Source organism: Bos taurus, chromosome 27, assembly GCF_002263795.3.
Source record: "Bos taurus isolate L1 Dominette 01449 registration number 42190680 breed Hereford chromosome 27, ARS-UCD2.0, whole genome shotgun sequence".
Classification (NCBI taxonomy): domain Eukaryota; kingdom Metazoa; phylum Chordata; class Mammalia; order Artiodactyla; family Bovidae; genus Bos; species Bos taurus.
In genome coordinates, this window is record NC_037354.1 from 30157039 (window position 1) to 30179646 (window position 22608).

Below are 22608 nucleotides of genomic sequence, written 5' to 3' on the forward strand. Positions count from 1 at the left end.
GGTTAACTTTACTATTTTAGCCTCAATATCATAATCTATAGAAGAAACATTTGATTACATGAATTTTGTAATATGATGCTCTGGGCTTCCCCAGTGGCTCAGTGATAAAGAATCTGCCTGCAGTGCAGGAGCTACAGGAGACATGGGTTCGATCCCTGGGCCGGGAAGATGCCCTGGAGAAGCATGGCAGCCCACACCAATATTCTTGCCTGGAAAATCTCACGGAACAGAGGAGACTGGTGGGCTACAGTCCATGGGGTTGCAAAGAATAGGACACGACTGAAGCAACCAGCACACAGCACATACAATATATGCTCTGGTTTATCGAAATAGTTTTACCAGAACAAAATAGCATCTGTAAAAGGGAATTCAGATGTATCCTCAATAACAATATCCAGAAATTATAGACTTTTAATCAGGTTGGGTAGACTATTCACAGAGAAGAGAGGGTTTATATGTTGATATTTCAAGAAATGATCATATGATTTTGATTCCTGATATTTAGGAGATGCCTGTATTATAACAATGATTAAATTCTCTTTTTCATAATGACTCTATTTCACGATCTTACTATATAACTCAATCAATCCTCACACAGCATAATAATACTATCTATTATATGCCTGAAGAATCTGTATGAGGGGTCTCCTTTTCGCAGCTTGAGTTGATTTGGCAAATCTCCTCCTCCAATGATGTTGAGTTGAACTGGTAGGAAGAAAAATGAGAGGAAGAAAAATAGATATATTTATTGTTAAAAGAGAGAATAAATCTATCCCAGATAGAGATGCTATTAATATTCTGAACCACATGTTCAAATAAAGTTATGTTTCCTGTACAGGCTAAGAAGCTGTGGGGTAATAAACAAGACTTTCTGTGGCTTCATTTTTCCAGCTGTTAGTGGAGAGATCTGACATTTACCAACATGCACTCAGCTGTTTGAAAGAAAATGGAATTATCACGTCTTTCCAGCAACTGTCCACCAGACAGATCTCACTACTCACTACTGCCAGATGTCTTCTTGAGCCTAGAGTGGAATTTCCTGCAGAAGAAATTTCAAGTGCAGTGAAAATATAGGGTGGGGGACATTTAAAGCAAGGGCGAGAAGTAGCTCTTAAATACAACAATTTTCTAGGCTATGTCTTATTCTTTTGATGAGAAAGGGAAAAAAAAAATCACTGTGTCTTCTGTCACCTCAGCCATCTCTCTTAGCCCTAGTCTCACAAAAGGCATCATCTTTAGCAAATAAAAGATGGTATTGTGTCACTATCGTCTTTGACAAGCTTCTGCATTCTCTTCATTGGTAGACAGGTTAGAAATGTACACTCTGTTGGAAGAAGCATGAAAATGAGATATGGAAGCTTATTTAGCAATCGACTGCTCCCTCCTTTTCTTTTCTTTTCTTTGCTGAAATCTGAAACTCCGGAACAATGCCATTGCTAAGCAACAGATCAGATATTTCTGTTCAAGATGCAGGTAAATAGGAAGGTATAATGTCTGCTCAATCAGAGCCCACAAGGATGCATCAGCTTTCTGTTCATCAGGGTCTTCAGTGTTCATCAGGGTCCTTGCACGCTGCACTGTTCATTGAGATATGTGCCAATCTGAATATGCTAAATCGCTTCAGTCGTGTCCGACTCTGTGCGACCCCATAGACGGAAGCCCACCAGGTTCCCCCGTCCCTGGGATTCTCCAGGCAAGAACACTGGAGTGGGTTGCCATTTCCTTCTCCAGTGCATGAAAGTGAAAAGTGAAAGGGAAGTCGCTCAGTCATGTCTGACTCTTCGCGACCCCATGGACTACAGCCTACCAGGCTCCTCCATCCATGGAATTTTCCAGGCAAGAGTACTGGAGTGGGGTGCCATTGAATTCTGAACCCAGAGGTGTCATTAAGAACGGGAATTTGCCAGAGCCACTTAGTGTCTCTAGACCTAGATTCTCAATGTGTCAGTTCAGTTCAGTTCAGTCGCTCTGTCATGTCTGCCTCTTTGCGACCCCATGAACTGCAGCACGCAAGGCCTCTGTCCAGCACCAACTCCCAGAGTCCACCCAAAATCATGTTCATTGAGTCGGTGATGCCATCCAATCATCTCATCCTCTGTTGTCACCCTCTCCTCCTGTCCTCAATCTTTCCCAGCATCAGGGTCTTTTCAAATGAGTCAGCTCTTCGCATCAGGTGGCTAAAGTATTGGAGTTTCAGCTTCAACATCAGTCCTTCCAATGAATACCCAGGACTGATCTGCTTTAGGATGGACTGGTTGGATCTCCTTGCAGTCCAAGGGACTCTCAAGAGTCTTCTCCAACACCACAGTTCAGAAGCATCAATTCTTCAGTGCCCAGCTTTCTTTATAGTCCAACACTCACATCCATACATGACCACTGGAAAAACCATAGCCTTGACTAGATGGACCTTTGTGGACAAAGTTGTGTCTGCTTTTTAATATGCTATCTAGGTTGGTTATAACTTTCCTTCCAAGGAGTAAGTGTCTTTTAATTTCATGGCTGCAATCACCATCTACTGTGATTTTGTAGCCCCCAAAAATAAAGTCAGCCATTGTTTGCATTGTTTCCCCATCTATCTGCCATGAAGTGATGGGACTGGATGCCATGATCTTAGTTCTGAATGTTGAGCTTTAAGCCAACTTTTTCACTCTCCTCTTTCACTTTCATCAAGAGGCTCTTTAGTTCTTATTCACTTTCTGCCATAAGGGTGGTGTCATTTGCCTATCTGAGGTTACTGATATTTCTCCTGGCAATCTTGATTCCAGCTTGTGCTTCCTCCAGCCCAGCATTTCTCATGATGTACTCTGCATATAAGTTAAGTAAGCAGGGTGACAATATACAGCCTTGACGTACTCCTTTTCCTATTTGGAACCAGTCTGTTGTTCCATGTCCAGTTCTAACTGTTGCTTCCTGACCTGCATATAGGTTTCTCAAGAGGCAGGTCAGGTGGTCTGGTATTCCCATCTCCTGAAGAATTTTCCACAGCTTCTTGTGATCCACACAGTCAAAGGCTTTGGCATAGTCAATAAAGCAGAAATAGATGTTTTTCTGGAACTCTCTTGCTTTTTCCATGATCCAGCAGATGTTGGCAATTTGATCTCTGGTTCCTCTGCCTTTTCTAAAACCAGCTTGAACATCTGGAATTTCACAGTTCATGTATTGCTGAAGCCTGGCTTGGAGAATTTTGAGCATTACTTTGGTAGCGTATGAGATGAGTGCAATTATGTGACAGTTTGAGCATTCTTTGGCATTGCCTTTCTTTGGGATTGAAATGAAAATTGACCTTTTCCAGTCCTGTGGCCACTGCTGAGTTTTCCAAATTTGCTGGCATATTGAGTGCAGCACTTTCACAGCATCATCTTTCAGGATTTGAAATAGCTCAACTGGAATTCCATCACCTCCATTAGCTTTTTTCGTAGTGATGCTTCCTAAGGCCCACTTGACTTCACATTCCAATGTGAATCTCCTGTAAATCTCAATGTGTAAAAGGAGGTAATTGGACAATAGATTAGTATTTCCCATGTTTTAATTGCATCAGAATAATCTGAAGAAGATATTTCTGTGTAATCTGAGTCAGTTGAGTTTGGAGATTAACCAGATGTCTGTATTATTAAGCAACCTACTAGTGATTTTGGGACAAACTCAAGAGTAGACCAACAGTTTCTAAGAATCCTTTCTCTCATGACTTTCTAAGTTTATAAATCTGGATTATATGTGTTCAAAATTGTTCATCAGTTAAAAATCTAACAGACAATTTCTTAAGAACATCGTATTGTCACCAAACCAGGAAAGCTTTGTATATTTCATAAACTTTGTTTTATTTAATTTATGAACCACTAGAAGCAACAGTATTATCTGACCTTGAAGTTACTTTAACAAAAGTCTCCTATGTATACTCAATATAATAATGGTAGTTAAGCACAGCATGCATTTTGGGCTAGGAATTCTTTCAAGTTCTATTTGTCAACTAGATTAATCTTTACAACTCAGTAAAATTGGTGGAATTATTAACCCATTTTACAGATGAGGAAAATGAGACTCAGAGGGTTTAAATAATTTATTCAGGGTCCTGCTGCTAATACTAGACTAAGCTAGAATTTGAACCCAGGAAGTCTATCTCCAATATTCATACTCACTACTATGCTCTTCTGAACCTAGTTTATTGGTACAGTTTTGCTGTTTCCATACTTTATTGGGTTCTGTCTTGATTGATTCTTATCTTTTAATTCCTACTAGTAAATTCCTAATTAATGTTGATGCCAATTCACCTTAAATAACTTCAAGAATTTCCTGAGCACCTTGAAATGTGGGTAGCATCATGTTACAACATGTAATAATAAGACCTCTGCTTTCCAGGAATTATGTAGCCTTTTTGAAAAAGTTCCAGGTTTTCTTATTTCTGGTCCGTCTAAAACAATTTTCTATAAGTAGTTTTGACCATGGCTTTGTTCGCTTTAAAATTACAAGTTTGCTACCAGCATCTCGATGCTTCAGGTTACTGTGCACTTTGCGTCAATAATTAAAAATACTTTATCTTCTTCTTTCATGGTAGCTAAAGGTACTCATTCATTACTCAGTCTCTTTACTGAAGTTTCATACAAAGCAGTCAAAATATTACACAGAAATGCTACCCAAATATAAATGTTCTAAATCAAACTTTCCCATCTTTGAAATCCTATTTAGAATTCGTATTTGCTAGGAAATCCTAAATCAAATTAAGCAAAATTGATTTTCAAAGCATTTATAACTCCCCAAAGAATATTTTGCAAGTGTGATTGTAGAAGTGTTTGAATACATCTGTGGAACAGTTTCACACATAGATAATATTCAGAATTTATATAAGAAAGCTATATTTAATTCTGGTCTTAGCTAGCTGAATCTGATATCATAAAATCAATCATGTGTCAAAGCTTATTCTCAAAATATTAAAAACGTAATTTTTATGTAAATAAACAGTGATCATTTGTCAACATTTTAATTTAATTCTTAAATGGGGAAACCAGTGATTTGAAAAAAAAAAAAACTGATTCAAAAATACATAAAAGAAATGGGATTTTATATAGTCAGTGAAGTAAAGTAAAACACTGCCCTGAGATTTTTTACATTAGATTTAAAATAAACATTCACATCTTATATTTCATTAAAATCATGGATTTAATTTACCTTTCCTAGTTACAAAAAAATAAAATCACCTTGTCTTATCACAAGTTAACGTCTAGATTTATGGAGTTAAATTTGGGCCATGCTTGATAGTTAAACTTATGTTAAACATAAAATCCCCAAAAGAGTCAGTTGGCACTTAGGTAAAATGTTGGACAACCCATTCCAGAATGATATTAAACTTTTACATAGTCAATGTTTTGCTTTAGTCCCAAATTTTGGATCTTTAATTACATGTTTATTTCATAGAATCCATCATGCAGTCAGATATTTGGCTCATTTTGGTAGATAACAGTAATTTTTAGTGTTAAGGTTAGCAAGCATTGGATATCTCTTTCCCACAGGCAAAGTTATTGTAGATTAAGAGAGACTTTATCAGTACAGGCGAGTTGAAAGTCCATGGGACCATGAAGAAAGAAATTGTAATACGGCAGGTAAGTGGTGACAAAGGGTTCAACAAGGAAAGATAGTGACTGGTAACTTAGGAGTCATTATGTAAAAGTTAATGGGATCAGTATGTCTAAGTATAACTTTAAAGAAAACAACTGTCCCTAATAGGTACCCATTGGCAAAAATAAAAGGTAGATTAGCTAAGCAGTACTTTTAAAAGTATTGGGAGGTTTGAGAGTTTTTTTCTCATCTGTTTTATTGTCTGTTGTTGCATATGCACTACTTGGTTAATAGTCTCAAATAGAAATGCAGGACTATATTCTTTGCTATTTATCTTTTGTGATTGAACTTGCCTGCAACGTTCTTCCCATGGCTCACTCAGTTCCTACAGGCATCTGAGCCTTTGGCCTCTCCTTTCAAATCCTTTCCCTGCTCTCCTTCTCTGAAACAGCCTTCCCATTGGTACTTCTTATCTTGATTTGCCTCTCTTCATAGCTGGAGACACACTGCATCAACACTTATTTATTTTAAAAATAAATTTTATTTTTAGAGTATTTTAGGTCCACAGCAAAACTGACTAGAAAGTAGACAGGCTGCTCCTAAACCTGCCCCACGCACTATAGCCTTCCCCACCACCAACATCTCACACCACTACTAATAATAGTGCAATTATAAAAATCAGTGACTCTACACCAGGATGGGGTTAGTGGAAGGGTTAGAGTTAGGGTTAGGGTTAGAGTTAGGGTCATCATTACTTGAAGCCCATAGTTTACATTAGGGGCTCATTCTTGGCATTGTACATCCTATGTGTTTTGACAAATGTGTATGAGATATATATATATATATATATATATATATATATATATATGATAAATATAGCATCATACAGAAGATTTCAGTGCCCTAAATATCTAACTGCATCCTGCCTGTTCATCTCTCCCCTTCTTCAAATTACTAATTACCATCAAGGGAGTAAAAAGTTCCAAAATCTTTGACTTTCTCAAAGAATGGTAAAAACTTTAGAGCATAGTAACTGTATTAAAAACAAGACTTTTAACCTCTAAGCACCTGATAAAAAATATGCCTGTCTGATGCTGGACTGGTGCTGATGCTGAAGATGAAGTTCCAACACATTTGCCTGTCATGGTAGAATTATAAGACTTGCCACTTGATCAATGTATTGACTTTGGGAAGTGAAAAAAAGACAAAAGAGGCTGGCACATGAAGGTGAGAAGCAGCATGGAGAAGAGCAGGTGATTTCTTAGCAGTAATCATTGTTTATTTTCTTATTTTAAAGGGTTTTGTTTTTTCACCCAACCCATTGTTGCTTTTGAATGGAATGAATATGATGACTGATAGGCTGTGTGTTCCAAAGATTCTCATCACAATTTGATCTAATGTCAGGAAATAACTTGGAAGCCAGACCTGGACACACCTGCAGAGTTAAACACGTCTGAGTTGCTTCTGCTAATGTTTCCAGGAGGCTAACTACCATGCCAGGTACGTGACTTGTTGCTTGGCAACCTCAGAACCCAAGCTTTAACTGCACTGGAGGTACTGTTCTGAGGAGGGTCCGTGGGTATTTTGGGAATTCATCTCAGAACACTGTGGCCTGATATCCACAGTCAAAGCAACTAGGAAGATAGGGACAATTTTCCAGAAAATTGATAAAATATTCCTATGGCTCTAATTGATTTGATTGAACTAAATTGATGCTTTTGAGTTGTGCTGGGGAAGACTCTTGAGAATCCCTTGGACAACAAGGAGATCAAACCAGTCAATCCTAAAGGAAATCAACCCTGAATATTCATTGGAAGGACTGATGCTAGAGTTGAAGCTCCAATACTTTGGTCACCTGATGCAAAAAGCCAATTCACTAGAAAACACCCTACTTGGGGGGCCCTAGAAATTTTGCATCAGTGTGAGAACTTCTTTGGTGTAATTGTTCTCCAGTTTCTGGGTCATGTGCCCAGCAGCTCTATGGTGGGGCTAATGGCGACCTCCTCCAAGAGGACTTACACCACACACCTCACCTCCCAGGTCTGCTGCAGCCAGATTCCCCTGTCCCCACAGCAGGCCACTGCTGACCAGTGCCTCTGCAGGAGAAACTCAGACACTCAAAGGCAGAGCTGGCTCAGTCTCTTGTAGGGGCCACTGCTCCTTTCCCAGGTCCTGGTGTGCACAGAGTCTTGTTTTGCCCTCCGAGCATCTCTTGTGGATATGAGGTTTGATTCTAAACGCAACTGTCCCCCTCCAATCATCTGTTAGGGCTTCTCTTTTGCTGTTGGACGCAGGTTATCTTTTTTTAGTGGAATCCAACATTCTCCTGTTGATGTTTGTTCAGCAACTAGTGGCAATTTTGGCGCTTTTCCAGAAGATGAGCACACATCCTTCTACTCCGCCACCTTTGCCAACATCCACTGGATCACAGAAAAAGCAAGAGAATTCCAGAAAAACATTTACTTTTGCTTCACTGACTATGCATAAGCCTTTGGCTGTGTGGATCAAACAAACTGGAAAATTCTTCAAGAGATGGAAATACCAGACCACCTTATCTGCCTCCTAAGAAATCTGTATGCAGGTCAAGAAGCAACACTTAGAACCAGACATGGAACAATCAACTGGTTACAAATTGAGAAAGGAGTACGTCAAGGCTGTATATTGTCACCCTGCTTATTTAACTTATATGCAGAGTACATCATGTGAAATGCTGGGTTCGATGAAACACAAGGTGGAATCAAGATTGCTGGGAGAAATATCAATAACCTCAGATATGCAGATAACACCACCCTTATGGCAGAAAGTGAAGAAGAACTAAAGAACCTCGTGATGAAAGTGAAAGAGGAGAGTGAAAAAGTTGGCCTAAAACTCAACATTCAGAAAACTAAGATCATGGCATCTGGTCCCATCACTTCATGGCAAATAGATGGGGAAACAATGGAAATGGTGACAGGCTTTCTTTTCTTGGGCTCTAAAATCACTGCAGATGGTGACTGCAGCCATGAAATTAAAAGATGATTGCTCCTTGGAAGAAAAGCTATAACGAACCTACACAGAATATTAAAAAGCTGAGACATTACTTTGCTCACAAATGTCCTTATAATCAAAGCCATGGTTTTTCCAGTAGTCATGTATGGATGTGAGAGTTGGATCAAAAAGAAGGCTGAGCACTGAAGAACTGATGCTTTTGAGCTGTGGTATTGGAAAGTACTCCTGAGAGTCCCTAGGACAGTGAGGAGATCCAACCAGTCCATCCTAAAGGAAATCAGTCCTGAAAATTCATTGGAAGGACTGATGCTGACGCTGAAACTCCAGTACTTTGGCCACCTTATGTGAAGAACTGACTCATTGGAAAAAGACCCTGATGCTTGGAAGGACTGAGGGCGGGAGGAGAAGGGGACAACAGAGGATGAGATGGTTGGATGCCATCACCAGCTCAATGGACTTGCGTTTGAGTAGTCTCAGGGAGATGAAGGTGAAGGACAGGGAAGCTGGCATGCTGCAGTCCGTGGGATTGCAGTGTCAGACACTACTGTGTGGCTGAACAACAATAGTCGATTCACAACATTGTGTTTGTTTCAGATGTACAGCCAAATGAACCCCCCCACACACTCTTTTTCAGCTTCATTTCTCATATAGGCTATTACCGAGGACTGAGTAGAGCTCCCTGTCTATACAGTACATCCCTATTACTTATTTAGTTTATATGCTTGTTGCTGTTTAGTCCCTCAGTCATGTCTGACTCTTTGTGACCCAGTGGACTGCAGCCCACCAGGCTCCTCTGTCCATGGGATTTCTCAGGCAAGAATACTGGAGTGGGTCACCATTTTCTGCTCCAGGGGACATTCCCAACCCAGGAATTGAACCTGTACCTCCTGCAAGTCTCCTGCATTGCAGGTGGATTTTTAACCCCAAGCCACCATTTTATATGCAGTAATATGTGTATTAACTATGTCGATCCCAATCTTCCAGTTTGTCCGTCCCCACTTACCAGCCGGTAACTATAAATTTGTTGTCTCCATCTGTAACCCTATTTCTGTTTTACAGATAAATTCATTTAAAATAGAAACCCTTAGATTATGATACAGTTTATCATCAGCAAAATCATGATTATGTAATAGGTATGAAGATCCTACTTCTTTTCCAGGCTGAACTAAAGTACTAATTTTTAGGTTCTGGTGCAGAGACAGTAGTGAATTGTAGGAATTAGATACTTGCCTCTTTCCATGGCTGAGGTCCCTTGCCCCTCAACTCTGTGCTCACTATACTTGTAGCTAACAATTTTACAGCATTTTCATGAGCAGCGAGTATTAAAGCACTTCACATAAAATGATTCATTTAATCATCACAAGGATCATAAAAGATAGGTGCTATTATTTCATTGCACAGGTTAGGAAACAAATACAGAGATTAAGTAACTCTAAGAAATGTCACAAGGTCATTAAGCTAGAATTTGAGCATGTGTTCTTTGGCTCTAGAGTTTGTTTCCTTGAGGCTCAGGAGCCAATTCTGACCTCAACAGGGGTTTAAGAAATTCTAAACTAACACATCAGGGGCTTCAGTGAATTTATTTGTCGCTTGGTAAGCTCTAATCTCATAGCCTAACTCTGACAATTGGATTTTTGCATTATTCCCAAGGCCAAATGCATATTTCCCAGGAACATTCTATTTTCTAGACACTGGCTTTTTCCGATTGGAACAATAAACTTCTGCCCAGCAACTTCACAAGTGAGGAAAGAAATAGCATTTTTGACATTGGTATAACATTGTAAGTCAACTATACTTCAATAATAATCATAATAATAAAGAAACAGCATTTTTGGGTTTACTCCTATTTACATATTCATCAATTCATTATTTTTCAGCAATGCACTTTGTAAGCAGTTGGGGGCGCAATTCCAGGCACAGTGAACACTACAAGAAATAGAAGGGAGACACAGGGAGCTCAACCCAGTGCTCTGTAACAAATGAGAGGGGTGGGAAGGGGTGGGAATGTGAGGTTCAAGAGGGAGGGGGCGTATGTATACTTATGGCTCATCCATGTTACTGTATGGCAGAAACCAACACAACATTGTAAAGCAATTATCCTCCAATTAAATTTTTTAAAAAGAAATACAAGGGAGATTAACAAATATTTTCTGGTGCTTTCTACACACTGGGCATTGTTCTTGGTGGTGAGATTATGATAGGGGCTGAAGCCAAGTTCTTATTCTAATGGGAATTTGTACTCAGGAAGACAGGTACAGACAAATGTATGTCATAAAATGTAACGACACTCTGTGTTAAAGTTTGAAGAGTTATGGAGTAAAATAAAGAAGGTGAAGATAAAAATAATAAAATAACGGGCAATTTTTTAAAATAGAAGATCAGGAAGGTCTACCTGAGGAGATGGCATCTGAGCCAAAACTAAAAGGAGATAAGAACAGGCCATGCATGTGGACAAAGAACCATCAAGAAGAATACTCACACACACCCTGTGGAAGAAACAAGCAACAAGGAAGGTAATGTGTTGGAAGAGGGTAGGTTAGTAGGAGATAGAAGATGAAGTTAGAAAGGTGCTAAGGGCCAGGATTGTGTGAAGTTGTAAGCCAGGGAAGAACCTGGGTGACTGTTGACTCATTGATGTTATTTATTCAAGTCCATAAATTTGCTCATTTGCACCTTCTCAAAATCGTGTTCAGTCTTATAAGAATCATAGAGTATTAAAGCTGGAAAGGATACTCACATGATTCATTGTGGTCATAAATATCATACCTGATTCTCAGAAAATGCCCACAGAAAGCAAAAACAGCAACAACAGTTAACAGCTTAAGTGCTTAGCGAGTGTTTATAAGGCAATCATTGGGCAAAAAACTATGTACATGGTTTTCAATTGTTTTCATTGGTCTTTTCAGTCTCAGAAAGAAATGGTAAAAACAAATCTCACAGAAGTTAATCAGCCTAACTGTCTGGGGACCATCCATCCAGAGCTCACCATGTCAGGACAGGGCAGAAATAAAAACGTGCTTTCTGGTACAGGTCAGAAAGCCTTCTCTTGTCTCTTTCCATTTCCCTTCTTTTCTTATTGGGTGAGTATTTTTTCTGTGTGTGTCTGTGAGTGTGTGGGTTTTCTTCCCTAACTAGATTGACTTGGCTGATAGGGTACTTTGAATAGAAAAGGCAAAGGGGTCACATGAAGTTAGGGAGATTGAAGATATCTTAGCATTATGGAGCCAGTTTAAAATTTTCCAGGATCAAGTGTAAATTGCTTAGTCTTTTGTGTTCAGATGCCTCAGGGCATGCATTGTCTAATTGGAGGCAAACTCACATTTAACCAAGGTTACAGATCCTCAGATCCAAAATCAGGAAATCCACCTATGAATGTGTATTAAAAATTGAGACTACTAAGGGGATGGAAACTTTTCTTCTTCTAATGCATTGTTTCTGTGGACAGATAACGTGAAAAGCCAGAGTGTAATGAGAAGACTGCACAGAATCAGAACAAAAATAGTTAAATAATTTAATGTTTACGGATATCCAGCTATGACTCTTACTATCAATAATACAGATAGATTGAGTCCTTAGACCTACCTGTCCACCAGCAAGGGCTCCAACAGGGGCTTCCCTGGTGGCTCAGGAGTAAAGAATATGCCTGCCAGTGCCGAAGATACGGGTTTGAAATCTGGTCTGGGAAGATCTCACATGCTGCAGAGCAACTAAATCCATGTGCCACAACTCTTGAGCTGGTGCCCTAGAGCCCAGGAACTGTGGCTACTGAGCCCACACACCACAAGTGTTGAAACCTGCCAGCCACAGAATCCTCGCTCCACAACAAAAGAAGCCATCGCAGTGCGAAGCCCGCGTACTGCAACTAGAGAGTGGCCCCGCTCATCGCAACTGGAGTAAAGCTAGAGCAGCAGGGAAGACCCAGGATGGCCAAAATTAAACAAACACATAAAAGAAAAACCAGCAACAAAACCTTAAAAAAAAATACGAAAAAGGAAGAAAGAAAGTAAGGGCTCCAATGAACACTGCCAGTATTTGCCCAAGTATTTCTCCATTTTCCCTGGTTTTAGGGTTGAAGTCATTTTTTTTCAGTGTAGTGCAACAGTAACCGGGGTCCCATATGGCCCGTTTCTTACATGGCAACACTTTAAAGACACCACAGTTTAGCAAGAGTAATTAAAAGACAATTCTAGCCTTTACTTGTAAGCTCTCAATGAACATTAATGAGCATCCAATTCTTAACCCACAGCAGGAATCCACAAAAAGAATTCCCTTTCTTCTCCTTTTCAATTCTCTCACAGACTGCAGGTACCTTGAACTCCCACTGGCTCATTTCTTTCAACTCTCTCCAGGAACTACCCCAGGACATCCTGCCCCTGTGGGATCTTTGCATTCCGCTTTCCCTGGCATCCTGCAGCAACCCCCTCCTGAGTGGGGCCATTTACATTTATGGTCGTGCCCACCAGCTGTGCCAACTTGCTTCTAGAGGATTGGAGAAACCAGCAACTTTCCATGCCTCAGTCTCCCTCCATCTGCAATAAAGTTCACAGAGGACCTTGGGAATGGAATTTTTTTCTCATTTAGCCTGAATTTCTCAGGAGATATTCTAGTATAGAATTCTCAAGGACAAGCTCTGGTAAATAAAAATTCTCCATCTGGTTGTATCCATAGAGAGTAGCACATTCCAGGATGTAACTGAGTCAAGGTCGCTTCAAAGTGACCATGTTTATCTCTGCTGTGACCCATTATCATTAGACAATATATCCAAATATATAAACAACAACAACAACATTATTTTCTCTATATTCACATTCTTGAGTGACATCCCACTGTAGCCTTTGGACTTTTGGACTCTGTAATAATCTAAAAGATTATTTTCACAATGCTCATGTACTTATTATCATGTTGACTGCACTTCAGTTGTATATCCATTAAAGCAACACAGAGAATGGCTTTAATTCTCAACTGTCTAAAATCTGGAAAGTACTACAGCAGCCAATAAGTTGGCCTACAACCTTTCCCTTTAGTTAGCTGCCAGATCCAATCTAATCCAATACCAACATATTTTTGTTCAAAAGGGATATCATACCAGAGAACTATAATGAAACTGGAGTGGAGAGGCAACACATAATCTTATAGGGAACAGTTTACTCATTGGAACTGTTTTCATGGGAAATATTTAATGCACAGGGATTTTTGAACAAATTAAGTCAAAGAGTGGCACTTCAGAGCAAAGAGTGCACTGGAAAAATTAATGTTTTTTTGAACCCAGTGTTGTAGAATTCTGTATTTTTGAGCTCTCTGGTCACCGACTGTATATGACACATTTGATGTCATGTATATGCTTCCAATATATTTTTATGATCCTAATGTTGAACCACTTTGACTCCTCTATCTTGTAACAAATTTTCTATTGTTTTTCTCTTCTTCGTTATTTTTGACCTTGGATTCATCTTCTTTTAAATCTTTTAACCATCTATCATTGCTAAATGATATACATAATAATAAATCTATCATTGCTAAATAATATATATAATGCACTTTACATAATTCACTGTTTCTTCAGCTTTATGCTTTTATCTGTCCGTTCAACCATTCTTTGAATACTATCTCTATCTAGACCATCTTCCTCTAGACATCTTAGATGTATGGATCTAACTCAGCCCCCATAAACCTTGAACACTTTCCAAGTCTCTATTACTGACTAAATCATCCCTAGTAATGTCAAATGTTATCTAGAAGGAATTTTAAACAATGGTACCTTTTGTTTACATAGATAAGAGCATGTTTACTGTAAAAATCAATTGCATAACTGAACATCCAGCTCATTCATAAGTAAGAAAAGGGGTTACTATTTGAGGCCCATAGAATGAAATATTGGAGAAGGAAATGGCAACCCACTCCAGTGTTCTTGCCTGGAGAATCCCATGGACAGAGGAGCCTGGTAGGCTGCAGTCCATGGGGTCGCACAGAGCCAGACACAACTGAAGCGACTTAGCAGCAGCAGCAGCAGAATGAAATAAAAATCATGTCTGTTACATTTAGCTCCCAAAGTCCTTTCACCCATACTCTTCAAACTAGTTGCAATTCCAGTAGCATCTCAAATTTCGTAGGGTCATCAGACATTATCTTATCAGATTCTTTGCTTATGCATAAAGTTCCACTTCTAAAACCCCAACAAATCGATGTCTATTTTTTCCTAAGCACTTCTCATTTAGCTTCTATCTTTGAAGAGCCAATTTTGCACTCAGGAAAATTATAACCACATTAATAAAGATATTAATTTAAAATAAGAATGGCTTGGGAAGTGATGGAGTTGATCACACATAATTCACACTTAACTAACTAAGAAAATAACACATTATTTTCTTTGGATGATGAGGGCACCCTTGGGAGTGGAAAAAGATTTCAGAAGTCCTGACATGAAATAGGAAGTTTAACTTGGATCAGATAGCATTCATCTTTGAAAACCAATAGCCTTGGCAGGTAAACACACACACACAAACCAAATTCCCTTTTACTTGGATAGGTTAAAATACTCATAGTTTCCTATGAGTAATCAGTCCTTCAGCCATTAACCTCAATTGCTTTCTAAATTGGCCTATCATTTCCAAACCTTGGATTATTTATCCTCTGACTCTGAAATGACTCTTGGATTATTTGTCCTCGGATTCCTCCCTTACGGCAGAAAGCGAAGAAGAACTAAAGAGCCTCTTGATGAAAGTGAAAGAGGAGAGTGAAAAAGTTGGCTTAAAAATCAACATTCAGAAAACTAATATCATGAAATCCAGTCCCATCACTTCATGGCAAATAGATGGGGAAACAATGGAAACAGTGACAGACTTCATTATTTTGGGCTCCAAAATCACTGCAGATGGTGACTGCAGCCATGAAATTAAAAGACGCTTGCTCCTTGGGGGAAAAGCTATGACCAAACCAGACAGCATATTAAAAAGCAGACACATTACTTTGCTCACAAAGATCCATCTAGTCAAAGCTATGGTTTTTCCAGTAGCCAGGTATGGATGTGAGAGTTGGACCATAAAGAAAGCTGAGCACTGAAGAATTGATGCTTTTGAACTGTGGTGTTGGAGAAGACTCTTGAGAATCCCTTGGACTGCAAGGAGATCCAACTGGTCAATGCTAAAGGAAATCAGTCCTGATTATTCATTGGAAGGACTGATGCTGAAGTTGAGACTCCAATACTTTGGCTACCTGATGCGAAGAACTGACTCATTGGAAAAGACCCTGATGCTGGGAAAGATTGAAGCCAGGAGGAGAAGGGGATGATAGAGGATGAGATGGTTGGATGGCATCACCAATTCGATGGACATGAGTTTGAGCATGCTCTGGGAGTTGGTAATGGACAGGGAAGCCTGGCATGCTGCACTCCATGGGGTTGCAAAGAGTCAGACACGACTGAGCTGAACTGAATTGAACTGAACTAACTCTGAAATGTTCTGGCAAACCGGAAGCTACCAGAGATGATTACAATTTTTCCCTAATAGAAGTGTGTCCAATCCTACAGTTCCCACCATTGGATAAGTTAAAACATCAGCAATGAATTCAAATTCAAAAGACAGAGTATGACTCTCAAAAGACTATGACAATTTCACGATAATTGAGATGGTCTTACACACACACACAATCACCCATGCACACACATATAAGCTCTTTACAGTTAAAAAGTGTATATTTAAGAGTGTTTGGGGGATTTCCCTCGTGGTCCAGTGGTTGAAACTTCACCTTCTAATGTAGGAGGTGTGGGTTCAATCCCTGTTCAGGGTAAGATCGCACATGCCTCCCAGCCAATTAACCAGAAAATAAACAACAGAAACAGTATTGCAACAAATTTAATAAAGACTTTAAAAATGGTCTGCATAAAAAAAAAAGAAAGCCAGTACTTTGGCATGATGGAAATTCAGTCTGAAGGGTTCATAGCAAGGGGGCTAGTTGCACTACCTGCTGCCTATGTTTTCTCATTCCTCAGTGAAACGGGGTCATGGTTAAGTCCTTGACCTGTTCTTGGAAGGGTGTCGGTTCCCCAACTTCTCAATGGCTAGAGGAATCCTGAGGTACAGGTATTAATACAAAGGCAGGCCTATGTTCCAGCTGTTGTGTAGTCTCTGGGTTGTGTTGCAGAAAAATCATGACTCACATCAGAGAAAGGATTTGAGCCCAACTTAAGATTTGCATAAATTGAACACTCAGTTCAGTTCAGTTCAGTCACTTAGTCATGTCCAACTCTTTGCAAGCCCATGAATTGCAGCACGCCAGGCCTCCCTGTCCATCACCAACTCCTGGAGTTCACTCAAACTCATGTCCATCAAGTCGGTGATGCCATCCAGCCATCTCATCCTCCATTGTCCCCTTCTCCTCCTGCCCCCAATCCCTCCCAGCATTAGAGTCTTTTCCAATGAGTCAACTCTTCGCATGAGGTGGACAAAGTATTGGAGTTTCAGCTTAAGCATCATTCCTTCCAAAGAAAATCCAGGGCTGATCTCCTTTAGAATGGACTGGTTGGATCTCCTTGCAGTCCAAGGGACCCTCAAGAGTCTTCTCCAACACCACAGTTCAAAAGCATTGATTCTTCGGGGCTCAGCTTTCTTCACAGTCCAACTCTCACATCCTAATTGAACATTAGCAAGTCCTAATATTTAAAATGGGATAATGAAGTAAAAACTCTCTGCAAGCTGTTTGACAGCCTTATGAATATGCAGATAAGAAACCCCAAACTGACTACCAGTGGTCCGCAGAAAATACATCTGCAGAAACGTGGAGCCAAACTAGAGGATTTAAGTCCATACAGTGTTTTCCCCGAAGTACAACACTTAGAGGCAAGTTTTATTATAATGCACTGAATCTATTGAGCACTCAAATCAGCTGATAGCATTTTTAAATCACAGTTATTTTGGCATTTCTTATTGAAAGCAATAGAAGAGCGACCAGAAGTAATAAATTTGTTTCTGAAAAGCAGCCTTGCTCATCATTGCTGTACATTGTTGTAACTAGGACAGAATTATGCAGTAAATTTACAGATGCATCGCCTTTATTGTCAGCAATGGCCAGCTTTTTTCCTGTTTATTTTAAGCATGTTTATCCATGGAATTGCTTACATTTTCATCATTACTGCATGGGCATATACTTTAACCAAACCATATCTACCACAGGACAAGGCTCAAGCTATTTAAATGAATAATATGTCTTTGCAAACTCTAGATTATTCGAAGCAAGTAATACTTAGCTCAATGTTCTGACAAACAAATGTCAGGAAAGCACAAGTTTTAAATACATGGCTGTGTCTGAATAACTCACACAATTTCTCTCTACTCCAACAACTGAAGTGACTCAGTTCCTTCTGATATATTGCATGCACCCTGCGTACTCAGTCACTAAGTCGTGTCTGACTCTTTGCAACTCCATGGACTATAGCCCGCCAGGCTCCTCTGTCCATGGGATTCCCCAGGCAAGAATAAAGGATTGGGTTGCTATGCTCTCCTCCAGGGGATCTTCCTGACCCAGGGGTCGAGCTCACATCTCTTAAGTCTCCTGCCTTGGGAAGCAAGTTCTTTACCACTAGCACCACTGGAAGCCCAACTGGGATTGAGTATTTACCCTCAAATAATGCAACATAAAGATGAATTGGAAAATAAATCACTGGAAGGGACTAAAAATCTTAGAGGGAACAAACACTCATCACAGACAGCTCTAATATGCTTTCCTATTATTTCTTCCAGCCACTCCATATTTTTTGCCCTAGAGAAGGGAAGGATGGGGAATAGACAACACTAAGGTGACAACAATTATTTTTAAAATTTAGAAATGTGTCATGTTTGTATATTGTTCTACTGAGGGTCATGATGAAAGTGAAAGAAGAGAGTGAAAAACCTAGCTTAAAACTCAACATTCAAAAAATGAAGATCATGGCAAACAGTCCCATCACTTCAAGACAAAAAGATGAAGAAAAAGTGGAAACAGTGACAGATTTTGTTTTCTTGGGCTCCAAAATCACTGAGGATGGTGACTGCAATGACAAAATTAAAAAACAGTTGCTCCTTAGAAGAAAAGTTATGACAAACCTCGACAGTGTAGTAAAAACCAGAGACATCACTTTGCTGACACATGTCCGTATAGTCAAAGCTATGGTTTTTCCAGTAGTCATGTACAGATGTGAGAGTTGGACCATAAAGAAGACTGAGTGCCAAAGAATTGATGCTTTCAAACTGTGGTATTGGAGAAGACTCTTGAGAGTCCCTTAGACAGTAAGGATATCAAATCAGTCAATCCTAAAGGAAATCAACCCTGAATATCCATTGGAAGGACTGATGCTAAAGCTGAAGCTCCAATACTTTGGCCACCTGATGTGAAGAACTGACTCATTGGAAAAGACTCTGATGCTGGGAAAGATTGAAGGCAGGAGGAGAAGGGGATGACAGAGGATGAGATGGTTGGATGGCACCACCAACTCAATGGACATGACTTTGAGCAAGCTCTGAGAGATGGTGAAGGACAGGACAGCCTGGCGTGCTGCAGTCCATGGGGTCACAAAGAGTTGGACATGACTGAGTGACTAAACAACAGCTGCTGAGGGTATTCAATCCAATGTATGATAGAATTATATAAGGAAAGATATGGAAGATAATTTCCTTGTTCCCAATTAATCTAATGACTTCCTGCTGCCTTCTTACTTTTGAGTATAAATTAGATTTTTACAATACGTGGCATTGGGTCATTGTATGGGATAGGGTAGGAAGTCTTCTAATATTTTGATCAGAAGGTGACTGGCTTTTTTTTTTTTTTTTGGCCCTTACCGCATGGCATGTGGGATATCGTTCCCTGACCAGGGATCAAAACTGTGCCCCTTGAATTGGAAGCATGGAGTCTTAACCTCTGGACCACCTGATTGGCTTGTCTGTGAGTCTTGAGACATTATTTAATCTCCACTTTCCTTCCCCTACAGAAATCAACAAACTGGCAATATATATTAGTAGCAATCCACTTTTATCCAAAGCGTTTGCACCTGAAGCACTTTCCTACTCATTGCTATATTTGATCCTCACAATTCTTCTTTATTTCTTTTTATTTTTCTCAATTTCATTATTTATATTAATTGGAGGAAAATTACTTTACAAAAATGTGATGGCCTCTGCCATACGTCAACAACGCCTCTTTAGGACTGTTAGGACTGTTTAGGACTCCACTTCCTTAAAAAAAAAACTGGGACTCATAGAGTTCTAGATGGAGCAGGAAATGGCAACCCACTCCAGTATTCTTTCTTGGGAACTCCCATGGAAAGAGGAGCCTGGCAGGCTACAGTGCGAGTGCGTGGGATCGCAGTCTGGACATAACTTAGTGAGGAAACAACAGCAACAGAGCTCTAGAACCTAAAGGTCTCCCAGCTAACCAGTGAAGCAGGAAAAGTAGAAGCCAAGTATCAGCCCACAAAGCTACGGCAGAATACCCATAGTGATGAAAAGTGAAATGTAATTGTGACAGAGACAATGTTCATGAATGCTATGGGCATGCAGGAAGACAGGATTTCTACCACTTGCATCATTTGGAGCCAGGAACTAGTCAGTGCCAATGGAATGCTCAGAAACGTTCGAATGCCCCTGGAGGGCCACAATCAATTTTACCCTTAAGATGCTCCCCTGTTCTTTGTCTATCAATCAATCAAATGCAGAGGATACAGAAGAGGTTCTCAAGGTTTTGAAGGGTTGGGATTGCGTGAGATGGAAGACAGCCTGGATTCTAGCTCTCCCACATTTAGAATAGAAATTCCAAGGAGATTGCCTCAAACACAGGCATCTCCACTGTCCTTTTTGAGTGAGTCAATTTGTTTTTTTTTTTAAGCTGCTGAGATGTTAGGATTGTTTATTACTGAAGTTAGCAAACTCCTGGCTAATACAGATATTGAACCAGAAGTAATTATATCTATGAATTACTCTTGCAGAAGAGAATTCTAGTTTTCTCCCTTACTCAAATTGTTACTTCTTGATTTATTGAAATGTCTTTCCTGTGGTAGACAATGAGTTAATGAACTCCAAATGATAATACATCAAGATCCAAATAGGGCTTATGGCTTGATTTTTTTTTTTATTCAAAAAATCCATTTGAGGAAAGGAGTAAAAGGAAAACACTTTTCGGGTTGCAGAGAAGCAGGTAATTTAGTTGTACTGAAATAGGAAGATAAACTGAGGGTTCTTTCAAAGCCTGATAGAATAGAAATTTAGCAGGAAACAATGGCACTGGTACAAGAGGTGTAAAAACCAAAGGCCGGGATTAGTTATGTCCAAGAAATATTCCTGCTACTGCTGCTGCTAAGTCACTTCAGTCGTGTCCGACTCTGTGCGACCCCATAGATGGCAGCCCACCAGGCTCCGCCATCACCGGGACTCTCCAGGCAAGAACACTGGAGTGGGTTGCCATTTCCTTCTCAAATGCATGAAAGTGAAAAGTGAAAGTGAAGTCGCTCAGTCCTGTCTGACTCTTAGTGACCCTGTGGTCTGCAGCCTACCAGGCTCCTCCATCCATGGGATTTTCCAGGCAAGAGTACTGGAGTGGGGTGCCATCGCCTTCTCTGGAGAAATATTCCTAGAAAGCCATTAATCCATTGTTTTTCATCCATTGTCAGAGTAACCACTAGAGATGAGTGACCTGCCAATAATAGTCAAAGGAGAAAAAGTCAGGGCATGAACTCCTACAACTGACAAGTGTAAAACCTCCAAATGGAAAAAAAAAGCCCTTTGAGGACAGCAAGGGGCTTAAGTGGGGACAGCAAATCTTGTTGACTGAGAACAGCTTGTAATGTATCATCAGATGCAGAGCTTTGTCACTTCTTTATTCTCAGAGGGTATGCTGAATGATGAGTGTGAATTTGATTGTCCCAGGAGTCATGGAAGTTGCTGTGTGGTGCTGTAATCATAAAAATGAGTATTTAACATCTTCTTTAAAAGTATGTATAATTGAATAATGAAGACTATGTATCTCTTTCTTTAATTAAAATAGAAAAATAAAGGATTTTACTAGACCCAAAGACAAGAAACAACAGCAGGAATAGAGGACAGATGGGAGATGGATGACAGGGAGGGAAGAAAAGCTCTTAGGAAATAATAAGAAATGTATAAGAAAGAAAGTACAAGAAATCCCTCGCAAAAACACTACCGCTGTAGTTCAAGCAAAGTAATAAAGAGGCCAGTGTTACTAGAAGAGATAGAGTGTTCCCTGATCAGTAGTGTCTGACTCTTTGTGACCCCATGAGCCATAGCCCGCCAGGTTGCTCTGTCCATGGGCTTCTTCAGGCAAGAATACTGGAATGGGTAGCCATTCCCTTCTCCAGGGGATCTTCCCAACACAGGGATTGAACCTGGGTCTCCTGCATTGTAGGCAGATTCTTCACCATCTGGGCCACTGGGAAGCAGATGGAAACAGACTATCTGAATGGTCCGTCAGGGAGGAAAGTCAATTGAAATGTATCAACTGTAATATGAATTACTTCAGCTATACAAGTGAGAGGGCAAAGAGTTTTCTCACTGTAATTGGACAGAATGAATAAGATTCAAGCATCAGGACTGTCCAAAAAAAAAAAAAAAAAGATAATCAAATATGATGACAGCTGACAACTACATTCAAATAATCAGCTACATTCTTCTTAGAAAATATCACTAATTAACATAGGTTGGAAGAACATAAAAAGAAGGGTTTGACTATTATCACTTTAAATTTATATGAAAACTTATGCTTTAAAAGAACTTTCACAAGGTCATCTAATGCAATCTAATGATTGCATTCATGACAAAGAAGATACATATGTATAATGTATCATATATTAAATAATACTTACATAATACTCATACACTGTATATATTATATAATATATAAAATATTTATAAGAAACCTATTATATACTTTATATATCTATGTTATATAAGATATATAATACATATATATCTAATATATTATAATATACAGTGCACATATATAACATGTAAGTGTTTTGTCATTATGTCCAACCTTTTGCTACCCCGTGGATTGTAGCCTGCCAGGCTCCTCTGTCCATGGGATTTCCCAGGC

General features: G+C 39.6%; 1 long non-coding RNA gene across 1 annotated transcript in view; it reads right to left on the reverse strand.

Moving 5' to 3' along the window:
• Positions 1 to 430: 430 nt before the first annotated feature.
• LOC112444629 (uncharacterized) overlaps positions 431 to 22608 on the reverse strand; it is a 121230-nt gene continuing 99052 nt past the window's right edge. Inside the window, exon 4 of the long non-coding RNA XR_009493163.1 lies at positions 431 to 705. This is a non-coding gene — a long non-coding RNA (uncharacterized lncRNA). The remainder of the gene's footprint in view (positions 706 to 22608) is intronic.